Source organism: Xenopus tropicalis, chromosome 4 (genome assembly GCF_000004195.4).
Source record: "Xenopus tropicalis strain Nigerian chromosome 4, UCB_Xtro_10.0, whole genome shotgun sequence".
Lineage (NCBI taxonomy): Eukaryota > Metazoa > Chordata > Amphibia > Anura > Pipidae > Xenopus > Xenopus tropicalis.
In genome coordinates, this window is record NC_030680.2 from 105575101 (window position 1) to 105587761 (window position 12661).

A 12661-nucleotide genomic window follows, 5' to 3' on the forward strand; every position below is an offset into this window, starting at 1 on the left:
TCCTTTCACTTAAATCCACTTTACCTGCAGCTTTGTGTGTATCTGTTTATAATTTCGTTACAAATAGACATAGGAAATTTTGGCACTATGGTAACTTTATGTTTACTTGCCACCCCTAAATAATCTTACGTATGTTTGCTAAGATACAGCTACAAATTTAAATAGTACACGCTGTGATGTTACTGGGCCCCACCACCAATTTATTTAAGCGCCCCAAAACATGTGTAAATTGACCTATTCTACCAAGATTTATTAAATATTGATTCAAATTAGGGCCTCACTGGGCCCTCTGCACTCATAGGCACCCCTGCAACTGTAGAGTCTGCTTCCTCTGCTCCAGATGATAATATAAGAAGGACAAAGTAAAAGTGTATTTTTCAATCTGATCCAGATTATTCTTGTTTCTTAATGATTACAGCATACTGGCCCACCCCATGTAAGTGGCAGAGGACTATAGTACAGGCCATCTTTGTCTAAGGCGTATTTAACAAATGGCTGTAAAGTTGTCAGTGTCACTTCCTGGCACAGCTTGGTACACTTGCATGAGTAATGGCACTGTGCGTAAGGCCAACAATGAGGAACAGTGGGCATGGTCTTGTTCCAGTCAGTTACATCACCTGACGGGCAGACAAAGGCTTCAGTGGCAATTCTGCATGCAATAATCTTCACTTTCCTATGGCTGTTCTAAATTCAGGCATCTACAGCAACCCAATTCCAAGATTCTTTTGGAGTTTGACCTTTTGTGATGTTACAGCTTACAGTAAAATCAACACTAATAAGGTAAAAACATACTGATAGAAAATAAAAGCAAAAAAAGCTTAAATGTTTCAAGAATGAAACTTTTTTTTTCTTTAAGAAGCATGCAATTATCATGCAATTTAAATTAGAGCTAAAAATAAAAGAGAAATTCCTTCAGGCAACACGAAGTTCATATGAAAAAACACATACGCACGCACAGGCCAGGAGATAACACCCACAGGAAAAAGCGCAAGGACACAGTTAGAAACATCAGTTGAAATCAACCAAACATTACATTTTTCCCTATTAACTACAGGTATGGGATCGGTTTTCAGAATGTTCGGGACCTGAATGTTTTCCGGATGCAATATCTTACAGTAATTTAAATATCTATACTAATACAGATATTAGTATAACATATATATCTACTAAAAAATAATTTCAACAATAAAGAAACCCAATAGGATTTTTTGCCCTAATAAGGATTTATGCAGCTTAGTCAGGATCAAGTACCAGTATTACAGAGAAAAATAAAATCGAATTTAAAAATTTCAATATTTGATTTAAATGCAGTCTATGGGCTATGGCCTTCTTATAAGTCGGAGCTTTCTGGATAAAGGGTTTTATTCCCATTTTATACTTGTCCTTATGCTTTGCAAATAGCACATATTACACAGCACTTACAGCACTTGTATTAAATACAAAAAGCAAAGGTTTTAAGAAGATTTTTCTGCTAACAGCAGCACTGACCCAGGGTATCAGGTAAGTGATTACAATCACTGGGGGTGCCTAACATTTGTGTTACTGCTAGATCCTAACTTATGGCCTATTTGGCCTGCATCTCTGTAACTTGTCTCATGACACTGTTCATCTGCATTCAGCCATTATTCACCTACAGTAAAAATTTCTACACCTTCCACTACTAGCACTTCCACCAGTCTTCTGCACTGCTCAGCTCTATAGAAACAGGTGCTGGGTACCTCATTGAAGCTGCAAGATAGGCTATTCCTCATCTACTGGCTCTACCAAATCAGTGTGCCAGCAAAGCATCAGTTAGACATTGGGTTATTTCAATATTTGCAGCTTCAGAATCCAGTTATTTGAAAAAAAAAAATATATGTGGAAGCACATACTGTATGTGCAATGTATAAAACCAAACTCAGGCATCCACATTGTTTCTACTAAAAGGTTGTTTTACTTAGATACAACAGAAACAAATTATCTGTGAATTATATGAAACCATTTTGATAGTAAGCTGTATTGCTACCTTTGGCTTTGAGCCTCACCTACCTACAGACAAGCCAGTTTTGTGTGACACACACCCACTATATTCACTGGCACTAGAAGGGTTCACTGTAAGCACGCAAATCCATTGCATTAATTAACAGATTTCAAGGTGATAAACCATGAAGTGATATACTGGGGCTATAAAGTTTATTTTTTAAAATGTATTTGCATAAAAATACAATTTAAAAAATGTTTCTTTATTAAGTTGCCCTGATGATATCAGTGCAATAAGACTCAGAATATGCCGTCAGCAATTGGCATTTAATCCAAACTCTTGAAGTCAGCATCAGATAAAAATGCTGGAACCAAACCAGGTGTTTTATAGGGCTGTTACCGGAATGTTATTATGGGTAGCAAATCTGCCCTGAGGACTGGGAGAATGTTAAAAACACCACAATACAAAACACACAGTCTAACAGAAACCCATTATCCAGAAAGCTCCGAATTACGGAAAGCCCTTCTCCAATAGACTCCATTTTAATCAAATAATTCAGAATTTTAAAACTGATTATCTTTTTTCTCTGTAATAATAAAACAGTACCTTGTACTTGATCCCAACTGAAATATAATTAATCATTATTGGATGCAAAACAATCTAATTGGGTTTAATTAATGTTTTATTGATTTTTTGTAGACTTATTGTATGGAGATCCAAATTACGGAAAGACCCCTTATCCGGAATTCCCTTGGTCCCGAGCATTCTGGATAATGAGTCCTATACCTGTACTACTAAATTCTAGACAATTTTACAATATAGAAGTACAGGTATAGGACCCATTATCTAGAATTCTTGGGACCAAGGGTATTTCGGAATAGGGGTCTTTCTGCTATTTAGTTCTTCATACCTTAAGTCTATTAAAATATCAATAAAACCTTAATCAAACCCAATAGGATTGTTTTGCATCCAATAAGGCTTTCTTATAGCTTAGTTGGGATCAATTACAAGGTACTGTTTTATTACTACAGGGAAAAAAGGAATGAGTTTTAAAATTCTGAATTATTTAATTAAAATGGAGTCTATGGGAGACGGCCTGTCTGCAATTTGGAGCTTTCTGGATAGCGGGTTTCCGGATAACAGATCCCATACCTGTACACACAGAAACGACAAGCATAATAAATAATAAATATACAGACGTAATCCTATGGTTAAATGGAGTGCTGTGTGCTCACAATACAAATGAACATGTGACTTCTGAACCCTCGGACAGGCTCCCACGGAGTTAGTAGAAAAGGGGGGTTGCTGAACTATTACTCTATTTGATTAAACCAGTTGGGGAGCCAGTGGTTCTTTAAACAAATGATAAATACCGGAATGTAGAACAATCTCTTAGATAACTTCCTAAGTGATTGTTTAAATCAGGTAACAACAGTGCCAGGCCTGGCCAGCCAGGCACCCAGGTCAACCCAGACGGCAACGTCACTCCACCCCTGCCCCTCAGCGTGAGTGTGCATGCCCACACACGGGGATGATGGAGGGTTGGGGGTGAAGAGAAGAAGCAGAGGAGCGCAGGGATGTGGGCAGGACTGGGAGCATCATTGGGACTGGGGTGCTTGGCCTAGGGGTAGGCAGAAATGAGGTATGTGCCTAGCACCCCTCCAGCATTGCACCCTAGGCACTTGCCTCTTCTGCCTACCCTTAGTTCCAGCTCTGGGTACCAATGACAGACAGTAGATTTTGTTTCACTCAAAAATGTCAAGCCCTGAGCCCTGGCCCTCCCAGCAGAACTTCAGCAGGAATACCTCTACCCCTGGGTCTGTACACTTAGATCCCTACTCTGCAAGGTGGCACCCAGGATTACTAATCCTTCTGCTTACCTCACCACAGCATCAGGCTGCTCAGTAGCTACCCAGATCCTAACTACCTCTCCAAGAGCAAGCTATTACAAAACTATCCTCACAATACTGTATATTCACCTACTGGGCCTACTTCCACCTTGGCTCTAAGATCTATCCACCCCCTCCAACAAGTGGGATCTAAAGAGACCAAGCACATGTTGGCTCCATCTATGAAAGACTGACACTTCATGGGCGAGTTACTGAAATGCCAGGAAAATACTTTAAAGGAGAAGGAAAGGCTAATAAAGAGTTAATCACAAGCTGCAGGCACACCTTCAGTTGTCTCAATAGTGCCCTTAAGTCTCCCCATATTTCACCTGTTCAGAAGATCTGAAGCCAAACAGGAAGAAAAAACGCTGAGCTGTGTAAAGGAAGTTCCCATAATGCCTCACTCCTGCACAGACATGCAGACCAAGTGAACATGCTCAGTTAGTAAGACTATGGGGCAGATTCATCAAAACACAAGTTTAAATCCCGAATGGGAAAAATTCGGATTGGAAACGAAAATTTCTGAAGATCGCAAATATCATGAAAATGCTTAAGCGCAAGGTACGAAAAACTTGTGCAAGGTACAAAAAACTTGATTGGACCGATCAAATGAACGCTCGGAGCGTTCGTGGATAAGAAAATGTGCCCCTATGAGCCAGCTTGCTGCTGATTGGCTCAGATCCACATTCCTAAGGGGGGGAGTGAGTTCTTGCCATTCTTGAGGGAGGGGGGAGCAGGAAAGAGCAGAGAACAGAAAGCTGCGTGTCTGTGGCACAGGAATTACAGACACAACTAATCTTTTTACAGAGAAGTCAGTGCAGCGTTTCTGTGAGTGCTTATGGCTGTATTTACATAGACCTTTCTGATAAAGCTTACTGAGTTTTTACCTTTCCTTCTCCTTTAAATCAGGACAGGGAAAAATTTCCCCCTTTGAACTTATAAATTAGGACCACACTTAGCTGTTCAAAACCTTTGGGGACTACCTGCAATAAAGGCTAACTAAACCTCGAGAGCCTTACACAGAGATTAAGTGGTAAAAGACAAAATAGGAAGGAAGTCCCTGCCCTGTAAAGCTTACAATCTTACATTACATGACTCACTGAATCTTGGTTATTATAAATAAATTATGTATATAGATATTAGAATTTACCTCTGTAAGCTTTATAAAATATTCACCCTGCAGCCTATTCTGTTGGCATACGATTTGCCAGTGACTTATCCTTACATTTTTTATGTCAATCTAAAAAAAAAATGTTGCCCAATAAAAGAAAACTTAATTCTAAGCAACTTTCCAATATAAAATTTGAAATAAATTAACAACAAAGCAACAATCGCTTTATTCCTGGTTATGACTTTTTAAACAATGTTGCAAATGCCAGGCTCCTCTAGCAAAGGCAGGTCTGTCAGTCTGCTGCCTTGTGTTACATTGTTTCAAAAGTCAGAGCCACCAGGGCAGAGAACAGAAAAGGATAGAGAAACACTGCTTTAAATGTCAATCATTTATACAAATAACTTATATATTGCTTAAAATGATGTTTTCTTTTATTAGGCAAAAAATATTTTTTAGGTTAACATGCCCTTTAAAGCATTAAAGAACTTCAGTTACTAGGTGGGAGAAGGGGCTACATTTAGGGGCACATACATTAAAGTACAAATTCCGAGTACGATTACGATACGATACGAAAATATGAAAATTTCTGATGTGCATTAATTTTGCAAAAAGTCATCAGTGCATGATTTTGGAAGCCTCCCATAGGACTCAATGGCACTCTGCAGCTCCAACCCGGCCCAAGGAAAGTCTCCCATAGGGCTCAATGGCACTCTGCAGCTCCAACCCGGCCCAAGGAAAGTCTCCCATAGGGCTCAATGGCACTCTGCAGCTCCAACCTGGCCCAAGGAAAGTCACAATACTGAAACTTGAATGAATCCAAAACTTTCATACTCGTTGCGACAAATACAATTTTGTCACACAAATTGTTGCAAAGTACGAAAAAGTCACGCAAATTAACGAAAATATCACAGAAAATACACAAAATTTGAAAACTTTAGAAAAAGGGCTGCCACCCCAGGGGCCCTGCAGGTGCCCCCGCCGGCCGCATACCCCGCACCCCCTAACCCCCGCAGGGGCCCTGCTGAACCTCCGTAACCCCCCACAGGGTACCCCATCTGACGTCCTCCCCTAAGTGCATATAAGTTTAACACGTCAGGGGAGGTACAGTCAGCCTGGGGAGCACCAGCAAGGGTCGGGTCTGGACCACTGGGGCCCACCGGGTTTTTTCCCAGTGTCCCAGTGTCCCAGTCCAACCCTGCTTACACACTATAATAAATATGCCCCTTAGTAAGATGTGTGGTGAATATGTATTTTTGCCTTGATCTCTAGCTATATTGTTGCTATATTGTTTCCATATATCCATAACCATATTATAAGTGGAGCGGTGCCCTGACCCTATGTTAGACCTGAAAAGGTGTTTTACCCTAAAAAAACACTGCTTTAAAGGTATCACTATGCCTAAAAGAGTAAAACTTGAATATAAAACCTTAGTACTCTATGTACCCATGCAAGCATAACATCTGGGCATCTGGAGTTTTGTCTGTTTTTAATTTACTTTAAAATTGTTTTGATTCCTTGCCCAAAGGCATTGTTTCTTCGTTTTATGGAAATAAAAAGGAATCTCACCCCAGACCTTACTGTCTATTAATGATAGCACAAATCCTATTCTTGCTCTGGACACAATGATACTTGGCCTGGTATTCTGTATGTGCCACCGATGCGAAAGCTGCAATCTAGTCATTCTGTAAGCACTATTTCTCTGGTGTTCAGAATGTATTCTGTGCAAATGATTGATTATACAGGTTCATTTGACAGTACCTAACATATTTCTGCTGATCTTGGGAACAGCCAGTGATGACCATTGAACCAACCACTTGGGCTATTGATCTTAAAATGTTAGTACAATGCAGAAAAATTGCCCAAAAGCAGTTTGTAGTTGGCTCTCTTTTTATCTTTAATGATTACTCTTATTGTAACTTTGAAATTGAAGTAGCTATACAGTGGCTAGGCTACTCCTAGCAACCAGCCCTACTGCACATCTAGGTTTTGTATTCAATTGTAGTAGTTCTGACTGCTCACATATATAAATCTGATACAATTGTTCACTGTACATAGAATTCACTGTATATAAATCTTCCATTCAAGTACTGGTGCAGATTCAAACAGTAGCAATGGGAAAGGTTTCACTCACACTGTCGCACTAGAATTTCAGCTTCAGTGCAACTAGAAACTTGTGTATCCGTGCTGCTGAAATTTGCACTGCAACTTTAATTAAAGTCAGTGAATGTACAGTCATTGCGGGCACTCACATCTAATCATGTACATGAGTAGTCACAACAACAGGAATTCCATATGAAATGCAAATGTGCAGGAGGCCTTTCAGACACATACTGCAAGATAAGCTTATTTCATCTTCAGTTAAATTTATTCAAATGAATGCTACATTGGTTACAGCTGCTGCAGATATTATTGCATTTTAGTGATTTTATTCTGTTTTAAAGAGACAGTATACACACCTTTTTAACATGAGCAGAATGAATGGGGCTTATGCGAAACATATGTTTTGTCTATTATTTTAATTAATAAATATCAATGGTTTCTGTTTGTACTGGCACTATAGAAGAAAATTAAACCAGTTTCACTTTGGCACTTTGTCGCTTCCTGATCTTGATGGACAGAGCAGATACAACTGATTACCAGACCACCAAGAAGCCCCTAATAAGATGCTTATCAAAGGCTGCTGCTTAGAGAAAGGAAAGAGCATCTTGTTTATTATAAATCGCCCTGTTTATAAAGGAAGAGGGGGTGGTAAGTTCGGTGAACATAGCCCAACTTTCAAATTAGTGCTTTATAATGGCAACAAAATAGGAAAATATGGATATTTTAAAATTAAAACAATAGGCAGAGTGTAACAAGTCCCATTTAATGTGTTTATTTTTAGCAAAAGTATTCATAGCTTTTTAGCATTCATCCCGCAATGAGACTAGTGAAACGTTCATTTTCATCTAATTGTATTGCATGCATGTGACATTAGTTTAACAGTTTGCTAGAGTCACACAATTAGGTAACAATACAGCAAGAATGCAGAAAGTGATAATACAATAATCCAAGATATGCAGTTAATAATAAAGAGATATGCAATTCAAACAAATCAAAATCAGCAACCATATAAAGAGTTCGAGAATGTAAGGCTATGCAATTCTGCAATAATGTTGAGGATATTTGCTCAACAGTGCAAAGATTTACCATCTATGTAATAGACTGTAGTTCAGCCATGCTGGTATATGCATTTCTGCAACAATGCAGTGAGTTATAGTTGCAAATAGTGAGGTTGGGGCATTAGAAAGGCAGGAAAGCTACATTAATGATGGGATGGCAAGCTGAGGGGCAAAACAGGTCAGAAGAAACTGAAAGGAAGACAAAATGCAACTAATCAGAAGCTGATACAGGAGAAACCAGTGTGGCATGCAAACAGAAACAACACACCTGAACCTGCTCATGAAAATGTTTATACAATATTTATATTTTGAGGTCTCTACATGCCAAATATTTGGGTAATTATTTATAATTACTGGTCAGAAGATCACACATATTTATAATATTTCTACCTACCTTGCTATTTTTGGGACTGTGGTTTTTTGGTCATAGGAATTTCCATTAAAGAATACAGGGATTTCAAAATATATATTTATATACCTCTCTCTCTCTCTCTCTCTCTCTCTCTCAAGCAGTTTAAGTTCTGGCTCTTAAAACTTCCACATCATCCTATTGGCACATAATAATTCCACCTTCATCATATCTAATTAGCAATATATTTAGAAGCATGCTGCAGACTGCAATAACTTTGATGCAGACACGTAGTATAAATCTTTGTTAATTATCCACCACTGTGGATCTGTAGACAAAAGTATCCATTTCACAGTGGCAGAGTTTATAACCAAAGGACAATATTTTTCTGTGCAACAAGGTGACAAAAACACAGTCTCAAACTGTAACCTCTGCCAGTTATAATGTAACTCTCTGGAAAACAGATATTTTTTATAAGTAAATGAATGCTTTTATTTCTAGTTAATGAATGCAGTTTTGGGCTTGTGTCTGGCTCTGCTGATGAAGTACAAGTACAATACAGCATTTTCAAATCTGGGCATTATTTATAGATGGTTAGTGAGCTGCCCACTCTCCTGCGGAGCTTGCATTTAATGAGAGGGTCCACTGCACTGGCACTTATCAGGCAAACAAGTGCAGGCAATCAGGGTCACCATCAGAAACTTTGGGGCCCAATACAAGTTGTTTATATGGGGTCACCCATGAACACAAGGACACAGTACCAAAACTTTTGCCCACACCCTTTGTGGTGAAAATCTATAGTAGGCAGTTCATATACGGAGTTTCATTGATTTATGTGCTAATTAACAGTCAGATCATTGGGGATCAGTGGAGTTTGTCCCTGCCAAGCTTCTCTGCATTGTCTTTTGCTTGATACGCAAGATACTTAAGTTTCTAACTTATCCATATTACGTAAATGTCGCAACGTGGCCAAGCCCCCTTGCAGAAGAAGATTTTTACCGGGACTGGCACAACTACACTCTCTCTCTCCCCCCCCGATGGTGGCCCTGGGAAGTAAGTGTGGCAGTGAGTGACACTTGGGAAATGGCACAAATGGTGAAAAGCTTGTTATTACCTTACATGAGGGAAGGAGACAGATACTGGCATATGGGCAGAAACAGAAGGAGCTGTGACAGGCATATATGGGGATAGGAGAGAGGAAGGGGTTATGAAATGAAACGGGCAAATGGAATCATGAAAAAGGCAGTAACTAGTGATGGGCGAAATGTTTCACCAGGCATGGATTTGCAGCGAATTTCCGCTTTCGCCGTTGGCGGATTGTTTCGCGAAATGGATGAAAAAATTCACTGCACATCCAAAAATTGTCACAAGAATAGTCGTGCGTACAAAAATTGTCACAACGATAGTCATGGGTGTCAAAAGAATAGTCGCACGTCCAAATTGACGCAAGAATAGTCACAGGCATCAAAAGTATAGTCTCGCATCCAAATTGTCGCAAGAATAGTTGCAGGCGTCAAAAGAATAGTCGCAGGCGGAAATTTTTTTTCCTGGTGATATTTTCACTGTTTCGCGAATCTTTTTAAAGATTTGCGAATTTATTGGCGAAGCAAAATAGGACAGATTTGCTCATCACTAGCATTAACTAGCACATGGTGGTTGGATGTGAGTGATATATAGGGTGAGGAGAAAAAGAGATAAAATCTGCAAATGGGTGAAGAAGGTGGCACATAGGGAGAGAGGAAGCCTACTGAGATTGGTGCATTTGATATGAGATAATGGTGTATCTGAGAGATACATATATATAGAATAAAGAATGCATGAAGTGGTAAAAGGTCTGGGACTTGTACTCGTAAAAGTGGGGGAGAGATTAGCATATACAAAGAGAGAGGAAATGGCACCTAGACTGGCACACAGGAGTGAGGGAGGAGAGAAAAAACCTGATGGTGCTGTAAATGGCACGCACTTAGGGGATCTAGGGTATGGAGGAGGGATTGACACATTAGAAGTGAGAGTACCAAATCGCAAATGGTAGAAGGGAAAGGCAACTGGGGGAAAGGCAGTGCAGTGCTGCACTTACGTGGATTAGCTGGGCGCCCCTGCTGTCAGTGAGCTGCAGACTTGGGAAGGGAAGGTGGGCACTTTGGTGCCTGCATGTTCTTTCCCCTACATAGCCTTCATTTCTGCCCTTTTGTCACTGAAGTTTAACTCCCAGTAAAGCCTGCACAAGGATTGGAGGGATGAAGTTTGAACTTCCCCTCCAGTTTATCCAATCCCCATGCAGCTTTACTGGGGCTTAACATCAGTGACCAACAAGCAGGGGGAAAGCTGTGTGGGGGAAAGAACATTCAGGCACCTGAGCTCCCACCCTCCCTTCTGAAGTCTCCATCTCTCAGACAGCAGGGGGGCTGGATAATACAATTAATTGCAGCACGGCCAGGGCCTGTAAGATCATAAAAACAGTTGTGCCCCCTGTCCCACCCTGATGGGAGCCCTGCAGGCAATAGATGAGTTCCACATTCATGCACACAAGTCAATCTTCCCTTTAACACAACTTCCCCTGACAAAAGCAGGATGTGAAACACACACTCACCTAGTGCAAGAGCCCAGTCAGCACAATAATAGCTTAGCACAGCAGGCACAAATGTCTTGTATGTCCCTGTGCTCTAATGGCCTCACATAAGTAATAATTAATCCCTTGTTCTCCCAGGGGTTAAGTACAGCCACTAACTATAATGAATGATAAGCCAGGAGCAGTGTAGCACTGACACAGCCATACAAAGCAAGTCACTGCAACTACAGAATTAAAGTGACAGTAATAATAATAAAAGTAGTATTCATTATTATTATTATTATTACTATATGTGTAGCACAGGGTGGGTTATAGGTTTGGCTGTGGTGCCTCCCTCCATCATTTCAGCACAATACCCACAGCCTGCAGAGTAATTTGCAGCACATCAGACACAATGTCAGGGACAGAGAACAACAGCAACACCATCTAACAAGAAAATCAGCCCAAGGGGGAGGGCACTGAGGAAACTGAATGCCACATGCCCACACACTGCACAATGACGGTGGCACAGTGCCCGTGAAAATTTCTTATCTGATACAATGCAACTGTAGTTGAACTTTACCTCCCTCACTGCACAACAGACAATGCTAGCAGACTTTGTTAAAGAGAAATGAAGATTCTGTATACGGCTGACAAATAATGCTGGGATTTGTAGTTTCTAAAATGCCACGACTTACAAGACAAAAGCTATGGAGATAAAATGAATATCTATGGTAGTAGGCAGGTGCATTAGAGTCTGCTTATGGAAAGGTGCCATTAATGTACATTTAACAAACTGTGCTATGTATATAATGGTGGCTGAGGGCATCCAGGCCACACAGGCGAATGCTCACCTGGACTGAGCCCGCTCAGGCTCTCCCCTGCCGGGTGTTATCGCCTTTCATTCAGCTCAGAGAGAGCCCAGCAGCGCCACAGACTGCCGTGAGAGCAACATGAGGAGAAGCAGCAGCCGCCCGTACTGCCTGACACACAGCCCTGTGCTTCCTGCCCACTGAGCCGTGCCTGTTTAGCCTGCACACATGCTCCTGAGGGGAGGGATTGTGATATTGCATAACCAGCAACGCTGCATTTCTCTAACGGAGCCTTCAGCCTCTATCCAACCCGTCCTCCGCTGAGCATAGGTAAGGGACAGAGGTAAGGGACAGAGGTACACTGGAGCAAGGAAGGTTGGGCAAGGGGCGGGCGGAGGGCCCGCTAAATAATGGGCCTGCCCTGGGAACCCAATGGCATGGGGGTGGGAGTGCAGGGGATGGCAATACAACTGGGTAAGCTTAAAGGGGACACGTTATTCTCAGATGGCCCTGAGGGCTGAGACATCAAGGAAATACTAAGGGTGAGCATAAGTCACACACAGACTGCAGGGCTGGGCAAGGACAGCAGGTGCTGCCATTATTGAAAAAAGGAGGGGGCAGAGCTACAGAAGATATTTATTGTCTAGATCCAATAAACTATAAGAAACAGATCATTTTCTTTTATCTCCCTTCTTGTATATGTCTGGCAAAAACTCTGACAGACAGTGAGTAATGCTATGCTAGTATGTAGGAGGTTGAACAGATTCCCACCCTGCCTTGGGTGTCAAAGTTCTTTGGCCTGTCTGATGCCCAATATGCACAGGTTTACAGAAC

At 41.0% G+C, this 12661-nt stretch overlaps 1 protein-coding gene across 1 annotated transcript in view; it reads right to left on the bottom strand.

The window, feature by feature from the left end:
- Positions 1–11999, bottom strand: part of lrrc8d (leucine rich repeat containing 8 VRAC subunit D) — a 34795-nt gene extending 22796 nt beyond the window's left edge. Inside the window, 1 exon segment of the mRNA NM_001126881.1 lies at positions 11870–11999. The gene's annotated coding sequence lies outside the window, so the exon portion shown is untranslated.
- Positions 12000–12661: the final 662 nt, after the last annotated feature.